Below are 22,060 nucleotides of genomic sequence, written 5' to 3' on the forward strand. Positions count from 1 at the left end.
TCCGCTCTACCAACTGAGCTATCGAAGGCTTGGCAAATCAACTCTAGCAAACTCAATACGAGCTTCCACTTCAACCGTCGACTTGTAAACATCTCTTGCAATTCGTGCAAAATACTACAAATTTGGCTTGTGAGGTTCCCGAATTGAGTAAAAGCACATCAGTTCCCAATTAAAAAAATGACCCCCTACGCAGTCTCCCGCATGTTACTGACCACCATACTAAGGGGGAAAAGTTGAAAGGCGGCACCTCACAGGCCATCTCCTCAGAGTATTCAGCTGCGTTGGGCCTTGACAATATTTTAATATCTTGGATGGTGAATAGTGTTCTCTCATTTCCCTTGAGAAATCAAGATTTTCAAGGGGATTCTGCTGTTTTGCCAGTTCATAGCATGAGATGGGGATCCAAAACACCTCACAGGAAACCAATGAAGATTCGTGTTGGACAGAAAAATAACATGGTCACAGCCTCAAAGCAAAAGGCATTTATTTTCAGTGATGAAATATAATATAATTATAAATTGGCTGTTATTTTACTTTCCAAGTATTTTACTTTCCAAGTATTCAATAAAATGTGCATTTGGCAAAAGTCCTTCGAGCCGGATTTGAACCAGCGACCTAAGGATGCCTGTTTTACCACTACAGTCCTCCGCTCTACCAACTGAGCTATCCAAGGCTTGGCAAACCAGTCTCTAGCAAGCTCAATACGAGCTTCCACTTCAACCGTCGACATTCAAACATCTCTTGCAATTCGTGCAAAATACTACAAATTTGGCTTGTGAGGTTCCCGAATTGAGTAAAAGCACATCAGTTCACAATTAAAAAAATGACCCCCTCCGCAGTCTCCCGCATGTTACTGACCACCATACTAAGGAGGAAAAGTTGAAAGGCGGCGCCTCACAGGCCATCTCCTCAGAGTATTCATCAGTGTTGGGCCTTGACAATATTTTAATATCTTGGATGGTGTATAGTGTTCTCCCATTTCCCTTGAGAAATCAAGATTGTTAAGGGGATTCTGCTGTTTTGTCAGTTCATAGCAAGAGATGGGGATCCAAAATACCTCACAGTAAACCAACGAAGATTGGTGTCGGACAGAAAAATAACGTGGCCACAGCCTCAAAGCAAAAGGTATCTATTTTCAGTGATGAAATATAATATAATTATAAATTGTCTGTTATTTTACTTTCCAAGTATTTTACTTTCCAAGTATTCAATAAAATGTGCATTTGGCAAAAGTCCTTTGAGCCGGATTTGAACCAGCGACGAGCTCTCGAAGGCTTGGTAAATCATTCTCTAGCAAACTCAATACGAGCTTCCACTTCAACCATCGACTTGTAAACATCTCTTGCAATTCGTGCAAAATACTACAAATTTGGTTTGTGAGGTTCCCGAATTGAGTAAAAGCACATCAGTTCCCAGTTAAAAAAATGACCCCCTCCGCAGTCTCCCGCATGTTACTGACCACCATACTAAGGGGGAAAAGTTGAAAGGCGGCGCCTCACAGGCCATCTCCTCAGAGTATTCAGCCGTGGTGGGCCTTGACAATATTTTAATATCTTGGATGGTGTATAGTGTTCTCCCATTTCCCTTGAGAAATCAAGATTGTCAAGGGGATTCTGCTGTTTTGTCAGTTCATAGCAAGAGATGGGGATCCAAAACACCTCACAGGAAACCAACGAAGATTGGTGTCGGACAGAAACATAACGTGGCCACAGCCTCAAAGCAAAAGGCATCTATTTTCAGTGATGAAATATAATATAATTATAAATTGTCTGTTATTTTATTTTCCAAGTATTTTACTTTCCAAGTATTTAATAAAATTTGCATTTGGCAAAAGTCCTTCAATCCGGATTTCAACCAGCGACTTAAGGATGCCAGTTTTACCACGACAGTCCTCCGCTCTACCAACTGAGCTATCGAAGGCTTGGCAAATCAGTCTCTAGCAAGCTCAATACGAGCTTCCACTTCAACCGTCGACATGCAAACATCTATTGCAATTCGTGCAAAATACTACAAATTTAGCTTGTGAGGTTCCCAAATTGAGTAAAAGCACATCAGTTCCCAATTAAAAAAATGACCCCCTCCGCAGTCTCCCGCATGTTACTGACCACCATACTAAGGGGGAAAAGTTGAAAGGCGCGCCTCACAGGCCATCTCCTCAGAGTATTCAGCCGTGTTGGGCCTTGACAATATTTTAATATCTTGGATGATGTATAGTGTTCTCCCATTTCCCTTGAGAAATCAAGATTGTCAAGGGGATTCTGCTGTTTTGTCAGTTCATAGCAAGAGATGGGGATCCAAAACACCTCACAGGAAACCAACGAAGATTGGTGTCGGACAGAAACATAACGTGGCGACAGCCTCAAAGCAAAAGGCATCTATTTTCAGTGATGAAATATAATATAATTATAAATTGTCTGTTATTTTATTTTCCAAGCATTTTACTTTCCAAGTATTCAATACAATTTGCATTTGGCAAAAGTCCTTCAATCTGGATTTGAACCAGCGACCTAAGGATGCCTGTTTTACCACTACAGTCCTCTGCTCTACCAACTGAGCTATCGAAGGCTTGGCAAATCAGTCTCTAGCAAGCTCAATACGAGCTTTCACTTCAACCGTCGACATTCAAACATCTCTTGCAATTCGTGCAAAATACTACAAATTTGGCTTGTGAGGTTCCCGAATTGAGTAAAAGCACATCAGTTCACAATTAAAAAAATGACCCCCTCCGAGGTCTCCCGCATGTTACTGACCACCATACTAAGGGGGAAAAGTTGAAAGGCGGCGCCTCACAGGCCATCTCCTCAGAGTATTCAGCTGTGTTGGGCCTTGACAATATTTTAATATCTTGGATGGTGTATAGTGTTCTCTCATTTCCCTTGAGAAATCAAGATTGTCAAGGGGATTCTGCTGTTTTGCCAGTTCATAGCAATAGATGGGGATCCAAAACACCTCACATGAAACCAATGAAGATTGGTGTCGGACAGAAAAATAACGTGGCCACAGCCTCAAAGCAAAAGGCATCTATTTTCAGTGATGAAATATAATATAATTATAAATTGTCTGTTATTTTACTTTCCAAGTATTTTACTTTCCAAGTATTCAATAAAATTTGCATTTGGCAAAAGTCCTTCGAGCCGGATTTGAACCAGCGACCTAAGGATGCCTGTTTAAGCACTACAGTGCTCCGCTCTACCAACTGAGCTATCGAAGGCTTGGCAAATCATTCTCTAGCAAACTCAATACGAGCTTCCACTTCAACCGTCGACTTGTAAACATCTCTTGCAATTCGTGCAAAATACTACAAATTTGGCTTGTGAGGTTCCCGAATTGAGTAAAAGCACATCAGTTCCCAATTAAAAAAATGACCCCCTCAGCAGTCTCCCGCATGTTAATGACCACCATACTAAGGGGGAAAAGTTGAAAGGCGGCGCCTCGCAGGCCATCTCCTCAGAGTATTCAGCCGTGTTGGGCCTTGACAATATTTTAATATCTTGGATGGTGTATAGTGTTCTCTCATTTCCCTTGAGAAATCAAGATTGTCAAGGGGATTCTGCTGTTTTGTCAGTTCATAGCAAGAGATGGGGATCCAAAACACCTCACAGGAAACCAACGAAGATTGGTGTCGGACAGAAACATAACGTGGCGACAGCCTCAAAGCAAAAGGCATCTATTTTCAGTGATGAAATATAATATAATTATAAATTGTCTGTTATTTTATTTTCCAAGCATTTTACTTTCCAAGTATTCAATAAAATTTGCATTTGGCAAAAGTCCTTCAATCTGGATTTGAACCAGCGACCTAAGGATGCCTGTTTTACCACTACAGTCCTCTGCTCTACCAACTGAGCTATCGAAGGCTTTGCAAATCAGTCTCTAGCAAGCTCAATACGAGCTTTCACTTCAACCGTCGACATTCAAACATCTCTTGCAATTCGTGCAAAATACTACAAATTTGGCTTGTGAGGTTCCCGAATTGAGTAAAAGCACATCAGTTCACAATTAAAAAAATGACCCCCTCCGAGGTCTCCCGCATGTTACTGACCACCATACTAAGGGGGAAAAGTTGAAAGGCGGCGCCTCACAGGCCATCTCCTCAGAGTATTCATCAGTGTTCGGCCTTGACAATATTTTAATATCTTGGATGGTGTATAGTGTTCTCCCATTTCCCTTGAGAAATCAAGATTGTCAAGGGGATTCTGCTGTTTTGCCAGTTCATAGCAAGAGATGGGGATCCAAAACACCTCACATGAAACCAATGAAGATTCTTGTTGGACAGAAACATAACGTGGCCACAGCCTCAAAGCAACAGGCATCTATTTTCAGTGATGAAATATAATATAATCATAAATTGTCTGTTATTTTACTTTGCAAGTATTTTACTTTACAAGTATTCAATAAAATTTGCATTTGGCAAAAGTCTTTCGAGCCGGATTTGAACCAGCGACCTAAGGATGCCTGTTTTACCACTACAGTCCTCCGCTCTACCAACTGAGCTATCGAAGGCTTGGCAAAGCATTCTCTAGCAAACTCAATACGAGCTTCCACTTCAACCGTCGACTTGTAAACATCTCTTGCAATTCGTGCAAAATACTACAAATTTGGCTTGTGAGGTTCCCGAATTGAGTAAAAGCACATCAGTTCCCAATTAAAAAAATGACCCCCTCTGCAGTCTCCTGCATGTTACTGACCACCATACTAAGGGGGAAAACTTGAAAGGCGGCGCCTCACAGGCCATCTCCTCAGAGTATTCAGCCGTGTTGGGCCTTGACAATATTTTAATATTTTGGATGATGTATAGTGTTCTCCCATTTCCCTTGAGAAATCAAGATTGTCAAGGGGATTCTGCTGTTTTGTCAGTTCATAGCAAGAGATGGGGATCCAAAACACCTCACAGGAAACCAACGAAGATTGGTGTCGGACAGAAAAATAACGTGGCCACAGCCTCAAATCAAAAGGCATCTATTTTCAGTGATGAAATATAATATAATTATAAATTGTCTGTTATTTTACTTTCCAAGTATTTTACTTTCCAAGTATTCAATAAAATGTGCATTTGGCAAAAGTCCTTCGAGCCGAATTTGAACCAGTGACCTAAGGATACCTGTTTTACCACTCCAGTCCTCCGCTCTACCAACTGAGCTATCGAAGGCTTGGCAAATCAGTCTCTAGCAAGCTCAATACGAGTTTCCACTTCAACCGTCGACATTCAAACATCTCTTGCAATTCGTGCAAAATACTACAAATTTGGCTTGTGAGGTTCCCGAATTGAGTAAAAGCACATCAGTTCACAATTAAAAAAATGACCCCCTCCGCAGTCTCCCGCATGTTACTGACCACCATACAAAGGAGGAAAAGTTGAAAGGCGGCGCCTCACAGGCCATCTCCTCAGAGTATTCATCAGTGTTCGGCCTTGACAATATTTTAATATCTTGGATGGTGTATAGTGTTCTCCCATTTCCCTTGAGAAATCAAGATTGTCAAGGGGATTCTGCTGTTTTGTCAGTTCATAGCAAGAGATGGGGATCCAAAATACCTCACAGGAAACCAACGAAGATTGGTGTCGGACAGAAAAATAACGTGGCCACAGCCTCAAAGCAAAAGGCATCTATTTTCAGTGATGAAATATAATATAATTATAAATTGTCTGTTATTTTACTTTCCAAGTATTTTACTTTCCAAGTATTCAATAAAATGTGCATTTGGCAAAAGTCCTTCGAGCCGGATTTGAACCAGCGACCTAAGGATGCCTGTTTTACCACTACAGTCCTCCGCTCTACCAACTGAGCTATCGAAGGCTTGGCAAATCGTTCTCTAGCAAACTCAATACGAGCTTCCACTTCAACCGTCGACTTGTAAACATCTCTTGCAATTCGTGCAAAATACTACAAATTTGGCTTGTGACGTTCCCGAATTGAGTAAAAGCACATCAGTTCCCAATTAAAAAAATGACCCCCTCTGCAGTCTCCCGCATGTTACTGACCACCATACTAAGGGGGAAAAGTTGAAAGGCGGCGCCTCACAGGCCATCTCCTCAGAGTATTCAGCCGTGTTGGGCCTTGACAATATTTTAATATCTTGGATGGTGTATACTGTTCTCTCATTTCCCTTGAGAAATCAAGATTGTCAAGGGGATTCTGCTGTTTTGCCAGTTCATAGCAAGAGATGGAGATCCGAATCACCTCACAGGAAACCAATGAAGATTGGTGTTGGACAGAAACATAACGTGGCCACAGCCTCAAAGCAAAAGGCATCTATTTTCAGTGATGAAATATAATATAATTATAAATTGTCTGTTATTTTATTTTCCAAGTATTTTACTTTCCAAGTATTCAATAAAATTTGCATTTGGCAAAAGTCCTTCGAGCCGGATTTGAACCAGCGACCTAAGGATGCCTGTTTAACCACTACAGTGCTCAGCTCTACCAACTGAGCTATCGAAGGCTTGGCAAATCATTCTCTAGCAAACTCAATACGAGCTTCCACTTCAACCGTCGACTTGTAAACATCTCTTGCAATTCGTGCAAAATACTACAAATTTGGCTTGTGAGGTTCCCGAATTGAGTAAAAGCACATCAGTTCCTAATTAAAAAAATGACCCCCTCAGCAGTCTCCCGCATGTTAATGACCACCATACTAAGGGGGAAAAGTTGAAAGGCGGCGCCTCGCAGGCCATCTCCTCAGAGTATTCAGCCGTGTTGGGCCTTGACAATATTTTAATATCTTGGATGGTGTATAGTGTTCTCTCATTTCCCTTGAGAAATCAAGATTGTCAAGGGGATTCTGCTGTTTTGCCAGTTCATAGCAAGAGATGGGGATCCAAAACACCTGACAGGAAACCAATGAAGATTCGTGTTGGACAGAAAAATAACGTGGCCACAGCCTCAAAGCAAAAGGCATCTATTTTCAGTGATGAAATATAATATAATTATAAATTGTCTGTTATGTTATTTTCCAAGTATTTTACTTTCCAAGTATTCAATAAAATTTGCATTTGGCAAAAGTCCTTCGAGCCGGATTTGAACCAGCGACCTAAGGATGCCTGTTTTACCACTACAGTCCTCCGCTCTACCAACTGAGCTATCGAAGGCTTGGCAAATCATTTTCTAGCAAACTCAATACAAGCTTCCACTTCAACCGTCGACTTGTAAACATCTCTTGCAATTCGTGCAAAATACTACAAATTTGGCTTGTGAGGTTCCCGAATTGAGTAAAAGCATATCAGTTCCCAATTAAAAAAATGACCCCCTCCGCAGTCTCCCGCATGTTACTGACCACCATACTAAGGAGGAAAAGTTGAAAGGCGGCGCCTCACAGGCCATCTCAGAGTATTCATCAGTGTTCGGCCTTGACAATATTTTAATATCTTGGATGGTGTATAGTGTTCTACCATTTCCCTTGAGAAATCAAGATTGTCAAGGGGATTCTGCTGTTTTGCCAGTTCATAGCAAGAGATGGGGATCCAAAACACCTCACAGGAAAACAATGAAGATTGGTGTTGGACAGAAACATAACGTGGCCACAGCCTCAAAGCAAAAGGCATCTATTTTCAGTGATGAAATATAATATAATTATAAATTGTCTGTTATTTTATTTTCCAAGTATTTTACTTTCCAAGTATTCAATAAAATTTGCATTTGGCAAAAGTCCTTCGAGCCGGATTTGAACCAGCGACCTAAGGATGCCTGTTTTACCACTACAGTCCTCCGCTCTACCAACTGAGCTATCGAAGGCTTGGCAAATCATTCTCTAGCAAACTCAATACGAGCTTCCACTTCAACCGTCGACTTGTAAACATCTCTTGCAATTCGTGCAAAATACTACAAATTTGGCTTGTGAGGTTCCCGAATTGAGTAAAAGCACATCAGTTCCCAATTAAAAAAATGACCCCCTCTGCAGTCTCCTGCATGTTACTGACCACCATACTAAGGGGGAAAACTTGAAAGGCGGCGCCTCACAGGCCATCTCCTCAGAGTATTCAGCCGTGTTGGGCCTTGACAATATTTTAATATCTTGGATGATGTATAGTGTTCTCCCATTTCCCTTGAGAAATCAAGATTGTCAAGGGGATTCTGCTGTTTTGTCAGTTCATAGCAAGAGATGGGGATCCAAAACACCTCACAGGAAACCAACGAAGATTGGTGTCGGACAGAAAAATAACGTGGCCACAGCCTCAAATCAAAAGGCATCTATTTTCAGTGATGAAATATAATATAATTATAAATTGTCTGTTATTTTACTTTCCAAGTATTTTACTTTCCAAGTATTCAATAAAATGTGCACTTGGCAAAAGTCCTTCGAGCCGGATTTGAACCAGCGACCTAAGGATGCCTGTTTTACCACTACTGTCCTCCGCTCTACCAACTGAGCTATCAAAGGCTTGGCAAATCATTCTCTAGCAAACTTGGCTTGTGAGGTTCCCGAATTGAGTAAAAGCACATCAGTTCCCAATTAAAAAAATGACCCCCTCCGCAGTCTCCCGCATGTTACTGACCACCATACTAAGGAGGAAAAGTTGAAAGGCGGCGCCTCACAGGCCATCTCCTCAGAGTATTCATCAGTGTTCGGCCTTGACAATATTTAAATATCTTGGATGGTGTATAGTGTTCTCCCATTTCCCTTGAGAAATCAAGATTGTCAAGGGGATTCTGCTGTTTTGCCAGTTCATAGCAAGAGATGGGGATCCAAAACACCTTACAGGAAAACAATGAAGATTGGTGTTGGACAGAAACATAACGTGGCCACAGCCTCAAAGCAAAAGGCATCTATTTTCAGTGATGAAATATAATATAATTATAAATTGTCTGTTATTTTATTTTCCAAGTATTTTACTTTCCAAGTATTCAATAAAATTTGCATTTGGCAAAAGTCATTCGAGCCGGATTTGAACCAGCGACCTAAGGATGCCTGTTTTACCACTACAGTCCTCCGCTCTACCAACTGAGCTATCGAAGGCTTGGCAAAGAATTCTCTAGCAAACTCAATACGAGCTTCCACTTCAACCGTCGACTTGTAAACATCTCTTGCAATTCGTGCAAAATACTACAAATTTGGCTTGTGAGGTTCCCGAATTGAGTAAAAGCACATCAGTTCACAATTAAAAAAATGACCCCCTCTGCAGTCTCCTGCATGTTACTGACCACCATACTAAGGGGGAAAACTTGAAAGGCGGCGCCTCACAGGCCATCTCCTCAGAGTATTCAGCCGTGTTGGGCCTTGACAATATTTTAATATCTTGGATGGTGTATACTGTTCTCTCATTTCCCTTGAGAAATCAAGATTGTCAAGGGGATTCTGCTGTTTTGCCAGTTCATAGCAAGAGATGGAGATCCGAATCACCTCACAGGAAACCAATGAAGATTGGTGTTGGACAGAAACATAACGTGGCCACAGCCTCAAAGCAAAAGGCATCTATTTTCAGTGATGAAATATAATATAATTATAAATTGTCTGTTATTTTATTTTCCAAGTATTTTACTTTCCAAGTATTCAATAAAATTTGCATTTGGCAAAAGTCCTTCGAGCCGGATTTGAACCAGCGACCTAAGGATGCCTGTTTAACCACTACAGTGCTCAGCTCTACCAACTGAGCTATCGAAGGCTTGGCAAATCATTCTCTAGCAAACTCAATACGAGCTTCCACTTCAACCGTCGACTTGTAAACATCTCTTGCAATTCGTGCAAAATACTACAAATTTGGCTTGTGAGGTTCCCGAATTGAGTAAAAGCACATCAGTTCCCAATTAAAAAAATGACCCCCTCAGCAGTCTCCCGCATGTTAATGACCACCATACTAAGGGGGAAAAGTTGAAAGGCGGCGCCTCACAGGCCATCTCCTCAGAGTATTCAGCCGTGTTGGGCCTTGACAATATTTTAATATTTTGGATGATGTATAGTGTTCTCCCATTTCCCTTGAGAAATCAAGATTGTCAAGGGGATTCTGCTGTTTTGTCAGTTCATAGCAAGAGATGGGGATCCAAAATACCTCACAGGAAACCAACGAAGATTGGTGTCGGACAGAAAAATAACGTGGCGACAGCCTCAAAGCAAAAGGCATCTATTTTCAGTGATGAAATATAATATAATTATAAATTGTCTTTTATTTTACTTTCCAAGTATTTTACTTTCCAAGTATTCAATAAAATGTGCATTTGGCAAAAGTCCTTTGAGCCGGATTTGAACCAGCGACGAGCTATCGAAGGCTTGGCAAATCATTCTCTAGCAAACTCAATACGAGCTTCCACTTCAACCGTCGACTTGTAAACATCTCTTGCAATTCGTGCAAAATACTACAAATTTGGCTTGTGAGGTTCCCGAATTGAGTAAAAGCACATCAGTTCCCAGTTAAAAAAATGACCCCCTCCGCAGTCTCCCGCATGTTACTGACCACCATACTAAAGGGGAAAAGTTGAAAGGCGCGCCTCACAGGCCATCTCCTCAGAGTATTCAGCCGTGTTGGGCCTTGACAATATTTTAATATCTTGGATGGTGTATAGTGTTCTCCCATTTCCCTTGAGAAATCAAGATTGTCAAGGGGATTCTGCTGTTTTGTCAGTTCATAGCAAGAGATGGGGATCCAAAACACCTCACAGGAAACCAACGAAGATTGGTGTCGGACAGAAACATAACGTGGCCACAGCCTCAAAGCAAAAGGCATCTATTTTCAGTGATGAAATATAATATAATTATAAATTGTCTGTTATTTTATTTTCCAAGTATTTTACTTTCCAAGTATTCAATAAAATGTGCATTTGGCAAAAGTCCTTCAATCCGGATTTCAACCAGCGACCTAAGGATGCCAGTTTTACCACGACAGTCCTCCGCTCTACCAACTGAGCTATCGAAGGCTTGGCAAATCAGTCTCTAGCAAGCTCAATACGAGCTTCCACTTCAACCGTCGACATGCAAACATCTATTGCAATTCGTGCAAAATACTACAAATTTGGCTTGTGAGGTTCCCGAATTGAGTAAAAGCACATCAGTTCCCAATTAAAAAAATGACCCCCTCCGCAGTCTCCCGAATGTTACTGACCACCATACTAAGGGGGAAAAGTTGAAAGGCGCGCCTCACAGGCCATCTCCTCAGAGTATTCAGCCGTGTTGGGCCTTGACAATATTTTAATATCTTGGATGGTGTATAGTGTTCTCCCATTTCCCTTGAGAAATCAAGATTGTCAAGGGGATTCTGCTGTTTTGTCAGTTCATAGCAAGAGATGGGGATCCAAAACACCTCACAGGAAACCAACGAAGATTGGTGTCGGACAGAAACATAACGTGGCGACAGCCTCAAAGCAAAAGGCATCTATTTTCAGTGATGAAATATAATATAATTATAAATTGTCTGTTATTTTATTTTCCAAGCATTTTACTTTCCAAGTATTCAATAAAATTTGCATTTGGCAAAAGTCCTTCAATCTGGATTTGAACCAGCGACCTAAGGATGCCTGTTTTACCACTACAGTCCTCTGCTCTACCAACTGAGCTATCGAAGGCTTGGCAAATCAGTCTCTAGCAAGCTCAATACGAGCTTTTACTTCAACCGTCGACATTCAAACATCTCTTGCAATTCGTGCAAAATACTACAAATTTGGCTTGTGAGGTTCCCGAATTGAGTAAAAGCACATCAGTTCACAATTAAAAAAATGACCCCCTCCGAGGTCTCCCGCATGTTACTGACCACCATACTAAGGGGGAAAAGTTGAAAGGCGGCGCCTCACAGGCCATCTCCTCAGAGTATTCAGCTGTGTTGGGCCTTGACAATATTTTAATATCTTGGATGGTGTATAGTGTTCTCTCATTTCCCTTGAGAAATCAAGATTGTCAAGGGGATTCTGCTGTTTTGCCAGTTCATAGCAAGAGATGGGGATCCAAAACACCTGACAGGAAACCAATGAAGATTCGTGTTGGACAGAAAAATAACGTGGCCACAGCCTCAAAGCAAAAGGCATCTATTTTCAGTGATGAAATATAATATAATTATAAATTGTCTGTTATTTTACTTTCCAAGTATTTTACTTTCCAAGTATTCAATAAAATGTGCATTTGGCAAAAGTCCTTTGAGCCGGATTTGAACCAGCGACCTAAGGATGCCTGTTTTACCATTACAGTCCTCCGCTCTACCAACTGAGCTATCGAAGGCTTGGCAAATCCATTCTAGCAAACTCAATACGAGCTTCCACTTCAACCGTCGACTTGTCGTTTTGGATCGGGATCCAAAACACCTCACAGGAAACCAATGAAGATTCGTGTTGGACAGAAAAATAACATGGTCACAGCCTCAAAGCAAAAGGCATTTATTTTCAGTGATGAAATATAATATAATTATAAATTGTCTGTTATTTTACTTTCCAAGTATTTTACTTTCCAAGTATTCAATAAAATGTGCATTTGGCAAAAGTCCTTCGAGCCGGATTTGAACCAGCGACCTAAGGATGCCTGTTTTACCACTACAGTCCTCCGCTCTACCAACTGAGCTATCGAAGGCTTGGCAAATCGTTCTCTAGCAAACTCAATACGAGCTTCCACTTCAACCGTCGACTTGTAAACATCTCTTGCAATTCGTGCAAAATACTACAAATTTGGCTTGTGACGTTCCCGAATTGAGTAAAAGCACATCAGTTCCCAATTAAAAAAATGACCCCCTCTGCAGTCTCCCGCATGTTACTGACCACCATACTAAGGGGGAAAAGTTGAAAGGCGGCGCCTCACAGGCCATCTCCTCAGAGTATTCAGCCGTGTTGGGCCTTGACAATATTTTAATATCTTGGATGGTGTATACTGTTCTCTCATTTCCCTTGAGAAATCAAGATTGTCAAGGGGATTCTGCTGTTTTGCCAGTTCATAGCAAGAGATGGAGATCCGAATCACCTCACAGGAAACCAATGAAGATTGGTGTTGGACAGAAACATAACGTGGCCACAGCCTCAAAGCAAAAGGCATCTATTTTCAGTGATGAAATATAATATAATTATAAATTGTCTGTTATTTTATTTTCCAAGTATTTTACTTTCCAAGTATTCAATAAAATTTGCATTTGGCAAAAGTCCTTCGAGCCGGATTTGAACCAGCGACCTAAGGATGCCTGTTTAACCACTACAGTGCTCAGCTCTACCAACTGAGCTATCGAAGGCTTGGCAAATCATTCTCTAGCAAACTCAATACGAGCTTCCACTTCAACCGTCGACTTGTAAACATCTCTTGCAATTCGTGCAAAATACTACAAATTTGGCTTGTGAGGTTCCCGAATTGAGTAAAAGCACATCAGTTCCCAATTAAAAAAATGACCCCCTCAGCAGTCTCCCGCATGTTAATGACCACCATACTAAGAGGGAAAAGTTGACAGGCGGCGCCTCGCAGGCCATCTCCTCAGAGTATTCAGCAGTGTTGGGCCTTGACAATATTTTAATATCTTGGATGGTGTATAGTGTTCTCTCATTTCCCTTGAGAAATCAAGATTGTCAAGGGGATTCTGCTGTTTTGCCAGTTCATAGCAAGAGATGGGGATCCAAAACACCTGACAGGAAACCAATGAAGATTCGTGTTGGACAGAAAAATAACGTGGTCACAGCCTCAAAGCAAAAGGCATTTATTTTCAGTGATGAAATATAATATAATTATAAATTGGCTGTTATTTTACTTTCCAAGTATTTTACTTTCCAAGTATTCAATAAAATGTGCATTTGGCAAAAGTCCTTCGAGCCGGATTTGAACCAGCGACCTAAGGATGCCTGTTTTACCACTACAGTCCTCCGCTCTACCAACTGAGCTATCCAAGGCTTGGCAAACCAGTCTCTAGCAAGCTCAATACGAGCTTCCACTTCAACCGTCGACATTCAAACATCTCTTGCAATTCGTGCAAAATACTACAAATTTGGCTTGTGAGGTTCCCGAATTGAGTAAAAGCACATCAGTTCACAATTAAAAAAATGACCCCCTCCGCAGTCTCCCGCATGTTACTGACCACCATACTAAGGAGGAAAAGTTGAAAGGCGGCGCCTCACAGGCCATCTCCTCAGAGTATTCATCAGTGTTGGGCCTTGACAATATTTTAATATCTTGGATGGTGTATAGTGTTCTCCCATTTCCCTTGAGAAATCAAGATTGTTAAGGGGATTCTGCTGTTTTGTCAGTTCATAGCAAGAGATGGGGATCCAAAATACCTCACAGTAAACCAACGAAGATTGGTGTCGGACAGAAAAATAACGTGGCCACAGCCTCAAAGCAAAAGGTATCTATTTTCAGTGATGAAATATAATATAATTATAAATTGTCTGTTATTTTACTTTCCAAGTATTTTACTTTCCAAGTATTCAATAAAATGTGCATTTGGCAAAAGTCCTTTGAGCCGGATTTGAACCAGCGACGAGCTCTCGAAGGCTTGGTAAATCATTCTCTAGCAAACTCAATACGAGCTTCCACTTCAACCGTCGACTTGTAAACATCTCTTGCAATTCGTGCAAAATACTACAAATTTGGTTTGTGAGGTTCCCGAATTGAGTAAAAGCACATCAGTTCCCAGTTAAAAAAATGACCCCCTCCGCAGTCTCCCGCATGTTACTGACCACCATACTAAGGGGGAAAAGTTGAAAGGCGGCGCCTCACAGGCCATCTCCTCAGAGTATTCAGCCGTGTTGGGCCTTGACAATATTTTAATATCTTGGATGGTGTATAGTGTTCTCCCATTTCCCTTGAGAAATCAAGATTGTCAAGGGGATTCTGCTGTTTTGTCAGTTCATAGCAAGAGATGGGGATCCAAAACACCTCACAGGAAACCAACGAAGATTGGTGTCGGACAGAAACATAACGTGGCCACAGCCTCAAAGCAAAAGGCATCTATTTTCAGTGATGAAATATAATATAATTATAAATTGTCTGTTATTTTATTTTCCAAGTATTTTACTTTCCAAGTATTTAATAAAATTTGCATTTGGCAAAAGTCCTTCAATCCGGATTTCAACCAGCGACTTAAGGATGCCAGTTTTACCACGACAGTCCTCCGCTCTACCAACTGAGCTATCGAAGGCTTGGCAAATCAGTCTCTAGCAAGCTCAATACGAGCTTCCACTTCAACCGTCGACATGCAAACATCTATTGCAATTCGTGCAAAATACTACAAATTTAGCTTGTGAGGTTCCCAAATTGAGTAAAAGCACATCAGTTCCCAATTAAAAAAATGACCCCCTCCGCAGTCTCCCGCATGTTACTGACCACCATACTAAGGGGGAAAAGTTGAAAGGCGCGCCTCACAGGCCATCTCCTCAGAGTATTCAGCCGTGTTGGGCCTTGACAATATTTTAATATCTTGGATGATGTATAGTGTTCTCCCATTTCCCTTGAGAAATCAAGATTGTCAAGGGGATTCTGCTGTTTTGTCAGTTCATAGCAAGAGATGGGGATCCAAAACACCTCACAGGAAACCAACGAAGATTGGTGTCGGACAGAAACATAACGTGGCGACAGCCTCAAAGCAAAAGGCATCTATTTTCAGTGATGAAATATAATATAATTATAAATTGTCTGTTATTTTATTTTCCAAGCATTTTACTTTCCAAGTATTCAATACAATTTGCATTTGGCAAAAGTCCTTCAATCTGGATTTGAACCAGCGACCTAAGGATGCCTGTTTTACCACTACAGTCCTCTGCTCTACCAACTGAGCTATCGAAGGCTTGGCAAATCAGTCTCTAGCAAGCTCAATACGAGCTTTCACTTCAACCGTCGACATTCAAACATCTCTTGCAATTCGTGCAAAATACTACAAATTTGGCTTGTGAGGTTCCCGAATTGAGTAAAAGCACATCAGTTCACAATTAAAAAAATGACCCCCTCCGAGGTCTCCCGCATGTTACTGACCACCATACTAAGGGGGAAAAGTTGAAAGGCGGCGCCTCACAGGCCATCTCCTCAGAGTATTCAGCTGTGTTGGGCCTTGACAATATTTTAATATCTTGGATGGTGTATAGTGTTCTCTCATTTCCCTTGAGAAATCAAGATTTTCAAGGGGATTCTGCTGTTTTGCCAGTTCATAGCATGAGATGGGGATCCAAAACACCTCACAGGAAACCAATGAAGATTCGTGTTGGACAGAAAAATAACATGGTCACAGCCTCAAAGCAAAAGGCATTTATTTTCAGTGATGAAATATAATATAATTATAAATTGGCTGTTATTTTACTTTCCAAGTATTTTACTTTCCAAGTATTCAATAAAATGTGCATTTGGCAAAAGTCCTTCGAGCCGGATTTGAACCAGCGACCTAAGGATGCCTGTTTTACCACTACAGTCCTCCGCTCTACCAACTGAGCTATCCAAGGCTTGGCAAATCGTTCTCTAGCAAACTCAATACGAGCTTCCACTTCAACCGTCGACTTGTAAACATCTCTTGCAATTCGTGCAAAATACTACAAATTTGGCTTGTGACGTTCCCGAATTGAGTAAAAGCACATCAGTTCCCAATTAAAAAAATGACCCCCTCCGCAGTCTCCCGCATGTTACTGACCACCATACTAAGGGGGAAAAGTTGAAAGGCGGCGCCTCACAGGCCATCTCCTCAGAGTATTCAGCCGTGTTGGGCCTTGACAATATTTTAATATCTTGGATGGTGTATACTGTTCTCTCATTTCCCTTGAGAAATCAAGATTGTCAAGGGGATTCTGCTGTTTTGCCAGTTCATAGCAAGAGATGGAGATCCGAATCACCTCACAGGAAACCAATGAAGATTGGTGTTGGACAGAAACATAACGTGGCCACAGCCTCAAAGCAAAAGGCATCTATTTTCAGTGATGAAATATAATATAATTATAAATTGTCTGTTATTTTATTTTCCAAGTATTTTACTTTCCAAGTATTCAATAAAATTTGCATTTGGCAAAAGTCCTTCGAGCCGGATTTGAACCAGCGACCTAAGGATGCCTGTTTAACCACTACAGTGCTCCGCTCTACCAACTGAGCTATCGAAGGCTTGGCAAATCATTCTCTAGCAAACTCAATACGAGCTTCCACTTCAACCGTCGACTTGTAAACATCTCTTGCAATTCGTGCAAAATACTACAAATTTGGCTTGTGAGGTTCCCGAATTGAGTAAAAGCACATCAGTTCCCAATGGCTTGTGAGGTTCCCGAATTGAGTAAAAGCACATCAGTTCACAATTAAAAAAATGACCCCCTCCGAGGTCTCCCGCATGTTACTGACCACCATACTAAGGGGGAAAAGTTGAAAGGCGGCGCCTCACAGGCCATCTCCTCAGAGTATTCATCAGTGTTCGGCCTTGACAATATTTTAATATCTTGGATGGTGTATAGTGTTCTCCCATTTCCCTTGAGAAATCAAGATTGTCAAGGGGATTCTGCTGTTTTGCCAGTTCATAGCAAGAGATGGGGATCCAAAACACCTCACATGAAACCAATGAAGATTCTTGTTGGACAGAAACATAACGTGGCCACAGCCTCAAAGCAACAGGCATCTATTTTCAGTGATGAAATATAATATAATCATAAATTGTCTGTTATTTTACTTTGCAAGTATTTTACTTTACAAGTATTCAATAAAATTTGCATTTGGCAAAAGTCTTTCGAGCCGGATTTGAACCAGCGACCTAAGGATGCCTGTTTTACCACTACAGTCCTCCGCTCTACCAACTGAGCTATCGAAGGCTTGGCAAAGCATTCTCTAGCAAACTCAATACGAGCTTCCACTTCAACCGTCGACTTGTAAACATCTCTTGCAATTCGTGCAAAATACTACAAATTTGGCTTGTGAGGTTCCCGAATTGAGTAAAAGCACATCAGTTCCCAATTAAAAAAATGACCCCCTCTGCAGTCTCCTGCATGTTACTGACCACCATACTAAGGGGGAAAACTTGAAAGGCGGCGCCTCACAGGCCATCTCCTCAGAGTATTCAGCCGTGTTGGGCCTTGACAATATTTTAATATTTTGGATGATGTATAGTGTTCTCCCATTTCCCTTGAGAAATCAAGATTGTCAAGGGGATTCTGCTGTTTTGTCAGTTCATAGCAAGAGATGGGGATCCAAAACACCTCACAGGAAACCAACGAAGATTGGTGTCGGACAGAAAAATAACGTGGCCACAGCCTCAAATCAAAAGGCATCTATTTTCAGTGATGAAATATAATATAATTATAAATTGTCTGTTATTTTACTTTCCAAGTATTTTACTTTCCAAGTATTCAATAAAATGTGCATTTGGCAAAAGTCCTTCGAGCCGAATTTGAACCAGTGACCTAAGGATACCTGTTTTACCACTCCAGTCCTCCGCTCTACCAACTGAGCTATCGAAGGCTTGGCAAATCAGTCTCTAGCAAGCTCAATACGAGTTTCCACTTCAACCGTCGACATTCAAACATCTCTTGCAATTCGTGCAAAATACTACAAATTTGGCTTGTGAGGTTCCCGAATTGAGTAAAAGCACATCAGTTCACAATTAAAAAAATGACCCCCTCCGCAGTCTCCCGCATGTTACTGACCACCATACAAAGGAGGAAAAGTTGAAAGGCGGCGCCTCACAGGCCATCTCCTCAGAGTATTCATCAGTGTTCGGCCTTGACAATATTTTAATATCTTGGATGGTGTATAGTGTTCTCCCATTTCCCTTGAGAAATCAAGATTGTCAAGGGGATTCTGCTGTTTTGTCAGTTCATAGCAAGAGATGGGGATCCAAAATACCTCACAGGAAACCAACGAAGATTGGTGTCGGACAGAAAAATAACGTGGCCACAGCCTCAAAGCAAAAGGCATCTATTTTCAGTGATGAAATATAATATAATTATAAATTGTCTGTTATTTTACTTTCCAAGTATTTTACTTTCCAAGTATTCAATAAAATGTGCATTTGGCAAAAGTCCTTCGAGCCGGATTTGAACCAGCGACCTAAGGATGCCTGTTTTACCACTACAGTCCTCCGCTCTACCAACTGAGCTATCGAAGGCTTGGCAAATCGTTCTCTAGCAAACTCAATACGAGCTTCCACTTCAACCGTCGACTTGTAAACATCTCTTGCAATTCGTGCAAAATACTACAAATTTGGCTTGTGACGTTCCCGAATTGAGTAAAAGCACATCAGTTCCCAATTAAAAAAATGACCCCCTCTGCAGTCTCCCGCATGTTACTGACCACCATACTAAGGGGGAAAAGTTGAAAGGCGGCGCCTCACAGGCCATCTCCTCAGAGTATTCAGCCGTGTTGGGCCTTGACAATATTTTAATATCTTGGATGGTGTATACTGTTCTCTCATTTCCCTTGAGAAATCAAGATTGTCAAGGGGATTCTGCTGTTTTGCCAGTTCATAGCAAGAGATGGAGATCCGAATCACCTCACAGGAAACCAATGAAGATTGGTGTTGGACAGAAACATAACGTGGCCACAGCCTCAAAGCAAAAGGCATCTATTTTCAGTGATGAAATATAATATAATTATAAATTGTCTGTTATTTTATTTTCCAAGTATTTTACTTTCCAAGTATTCAATAAAATTTGCATTTGGCAAAAGTCCTTCGAGCCGGATTTGAACCAGCGACCTAAGGATGCCTGTTTAACCACTACAGTGCTCAGCTCTACCAACTGAGCTATCGAAGGCATGGCAAATCATTCTCTAGCAAACTCAATACGAGCTTCCACTTCAACCGTCGACTTGTAAACATCTCTTGCAATTCGTGCAAAATACTACAAATTTGGCTTGTGAGGTTCCCGAATTGAGTAAAAGCACATCAGTTCCCAATTAAAAAAATGACCCCCTCAGCAGTCTCCCGCATGTTAATGACCACCATACTAAGGGGGAAAAGTTGAAAGGCGGCGCCTCGCAGGCCATCTCCTCAGAGTATTCAGCCGTGTTGGGCCTTGACAATATTTTAATATCTTGGATGGTGTATAGTGTTCTCTCATTTCCCTTGAGAAATCAAGATTGTCAAGGGGATTCTGCTGTTTTGCCAGTTCATAGCAAGAGATGGGGATCCAAAACACCTGACAGGAAACCAATGAAGATTCGTGTTGGACAGAAAAATAACGTGGCCACAGCCTCAAAGCAAAAGGCATCTATTTTCAGTGATGAAATATAATATAATTATAAATTGTCTGTTATTTTACTTTCCAAGTATTTTACTTTCCAAGTATTCAATAAAATGTGCATTTGGCAAAAGTCCTTTGAGCCAGATTTGAACCAGCGACCTAAGGATGCCTGTTTTACCATTACAGTCCTCCGCTCTACCAACTGAGCTATCGAAGGCTTGGCAAATCAACTCTAGCAAACTCAATACGAGCTTCCACTTCAACCGTCGACTTGTAAACATCTCTTGCAATTCGTGCAAAATACTACAAATTTGGCTTGTGAGGTTCCCGAATTGAGTAAAAGCACATCAGTTCCCAATTAAAAAAATGACCCCCTACGCAGTCTCCCGCATGTTACTGACCACCATACTAAGGGGGAAAAGTTGAAAGGCGGCACCTCACAGGCCATCTCCTCAGAGTATTCAGCTGCGTTGGGCCTTGACAATATTTTAATATCTTGGATGGTGAATAGTGTTCTCTCATTTCCCTTGAGAAATCAAGATTTTCAAGGGGATTCTGCTGTTTTGCCAGTTCATAGCATGAGATGGGGATCCAAAACACCTCACAGGAAACCAATGAAGATTCGTGTTGGACAGAAAAATAACATGGTCACAGCCTCAAAGCAAAAGGCATTTATTTTCAGTGATGAAATATAATATAATTATAAATTGGCTGTTATTTTACTTTCCAAGTATTTTACTTTCCAAGTATTCAATAAAATGTGCATTTGGCAAAAGTCCTTCGAGCCGGATTTGAACCAGCGACCTAAGGATGCCTGTTTTACCACTACAGTCCTCCGCTCTACCAACTGAGCTATCCAAGGCTTGGCAAATCGTTCTCTAGCAAACTCAATACGAGCTTCCACTTCAACCGTCGACTTGTAAACATCTCTTGCAATTCGTGCAAAATACTACAAATTTGGCTTGTGACGTTCCCGAATTGAGTAAAAGCACATCAGTTCCCAATTAAAAAAATGACCCCCTCCGCAGTCTCCCGCATGTTACTGACCACCATACTAAGGGGGAAAAGTTGAAAGGCGGCGCCTCACAGGCCATCTCCTCAGAGTATTCAGCCGTGTTGGGCCTTGACAATATTTTAATATCTTGGATGGTGTATACTGTTCTCTCATTTCCCTTGAGAAATCAAGATTGTCAAGGGGATTCTGCTGTTTTGCCAGTTCATAGCAAGAGATGGAGATCCGAATCACCTCACAGGAAACCAATGAAGATTGGTGTTGGACAGAAACATAACGTGGCCACAGCCTCAAAGCAAAAGGCATCTATTTTCAGTGATGAAATATAATATAATTATAAATTGTCTGTTATTTTATTTTCCAAGTATTTTACTTTCCAAGTATTCAATAAAATTTGCATTTGGCAAAAGTCCTTCGAGCCGGATTTGAACCAGCGACCTAAGGATGCCTGTTTAACCACTACAGTGCTCCGCTCTACCAACTGAGCTATCGAAGGCTTGGCAAATCATTCTCTAGCAAACTCAATACGAGCTTCCACTTCAACCGTCGACTTGTAAACATCTCTTGCAATTCGTGCAAAATACTACAAATTTGGCTTGTGAGGTTCCCGAATTGAGTAAAAGCACATCAGTTCCCAATTAAAAAAATGACCCCCTCAGCAGTCTCCCGCATGTTAATGACCACCATACTAAGGGGGAAAAGTTGAAAGGCGGCGCCTCGCAGGCCATCTCCTCAGAGTATTCAGCCGTGTTGGGCCTTGACAATATTTTAATATCTTGGATGGTGTATAGTGTTCTCTCATTTCCCTTGAGAAATCAAGATTGTCAAGGGGATTCTGCTGTTTTGCCAGTTCATAGCAAGAGATGGGGATCCAAAACACCTGACAGGAAACCAATGAAGATTCGTGTTGGACAGAAAAATAACGTGGCCACAGCCTCAAAGCAAAAGGCATCTATTTTCAGTGATGAAATATAATATAATTATAAATTGTCTGTTATTTTACTTTCCAAGTATTTTACTTTCCAAGTATTCA

At 41.2% G+C, this 22,060-nt stretch overlaps 7 non-coding genes across 7 annotated transcripts; all 7 read right to left on the reverse strand.

Annotated features, from left to right (window-relative positions):
• Nucleotides 1–5,063: 5,063 nt before the first annotated feature.
• TRNAS-GGA (transfer RNA serine (anticodon GGA)) lies at nt 5,064–5,149 on the reverse strand. Its single transcript is given in 2 exon segments — nt 5,064–5,099; nt 5,113–5,149. It is a non-coding gene; the product is annotated as a tRNA-Ser (tRNA).
• Nucleotides 5,150–5,709: 560 nt separating this feature from the next.
• TRNAY-GUA (transfer RNA tyrosine (anticodon GUA)) lies at nt 5,710–5,795 on the reverse strand. Its single transcript is given in 2 exon segments — nt 5,710–5,745; nt 5,759–5,795. It is a non-coding gene; the product is annotated as a tRNA-Tyr (tRNA).
• Nucleotides 5,796–7,001: 1,206 nt separating this feature from the next.
• On the reverse strand, nt 7,002–7,087 carry TRNAY-GUA (transfer RNA tyrosine (anticodon GUA)). The gene is given in 2 exon segments: nt 7,002–7,037; nt 7,051–7,087. It is a non-coding gene; the product is annotated as a tRNA-Tyr (tRNA).
• A 557-nt stretch (nt 7,088–7,644) lies between these two features.
• TRNAY-GUA (transfer RNA tyrosine (anticodon GUA)) lies at nt 7,645–7,730 on the reverse strand. The gene is given in 2 exon segments: nt 7,645–7,680; nt 7,694–7,730. It is a non-coding gene; the product is annotated as a tRNA-Tyr (tRNA).
• Nucleotides 7,731–12,394: 4,664 nt separating this feature from the next.
• Nucleotides 12,395–12,480, reverse strand: TRNAY-GUA (transfer RNA tyrosine (anticodon GUA)). Its single transcript is given in 2 exon segments — nt 12,395–12,430; nt 12,444–12,480. It is a non-coding gene; the product is annotated as a tRNA-Tyr (tRNA).
• Nucleotides 12,481–18,208: 5,728 nt separating this feature from the next.
• Nucleotides 18,209–18,294, reverse strand: TRNAS-GGA (transfer RNA serine (anticodon GGA)). Its single transcript is given in 2 exon segments — nt 18,209–18,244; nt 18,258–18,294. It is a non-coding gene; the product is annotated as a tRNA-Ser (tRNA).
• Nucleotides 18,295–18,854: 560 nt separating this feature from the next.
• On the reverse strand, nt 18,855–18,940 carry TRNAY-GUA (transfer RNA tyrosine (anticodon GUA)). The gene is given in 2 exon segments: nt 18,855–18,890; nt 18,904–18,940. It is a non-coding gene; the product is annotated as a tRNA-Tyr (tRNA).
• Nucleotides 18,941–22,060: the final 3,120 nt, after the last annotated feature.

This window comes from Ambystoma mexicanum, chromosome 1p (assembly GCF_040938575.1).
Source record: "Ambystoma mexicanum isolate Mex_15411 chromosome 1p, UKY_AmexF1_1, whole genome shotgun sequence".
NCBI classification, from domain to species: Eukaryota; Metazoa; Chordata; class Amphibia; order Caudata; family Ambystomatidae; genus Ambystoma; species Ambystoma mexicanum.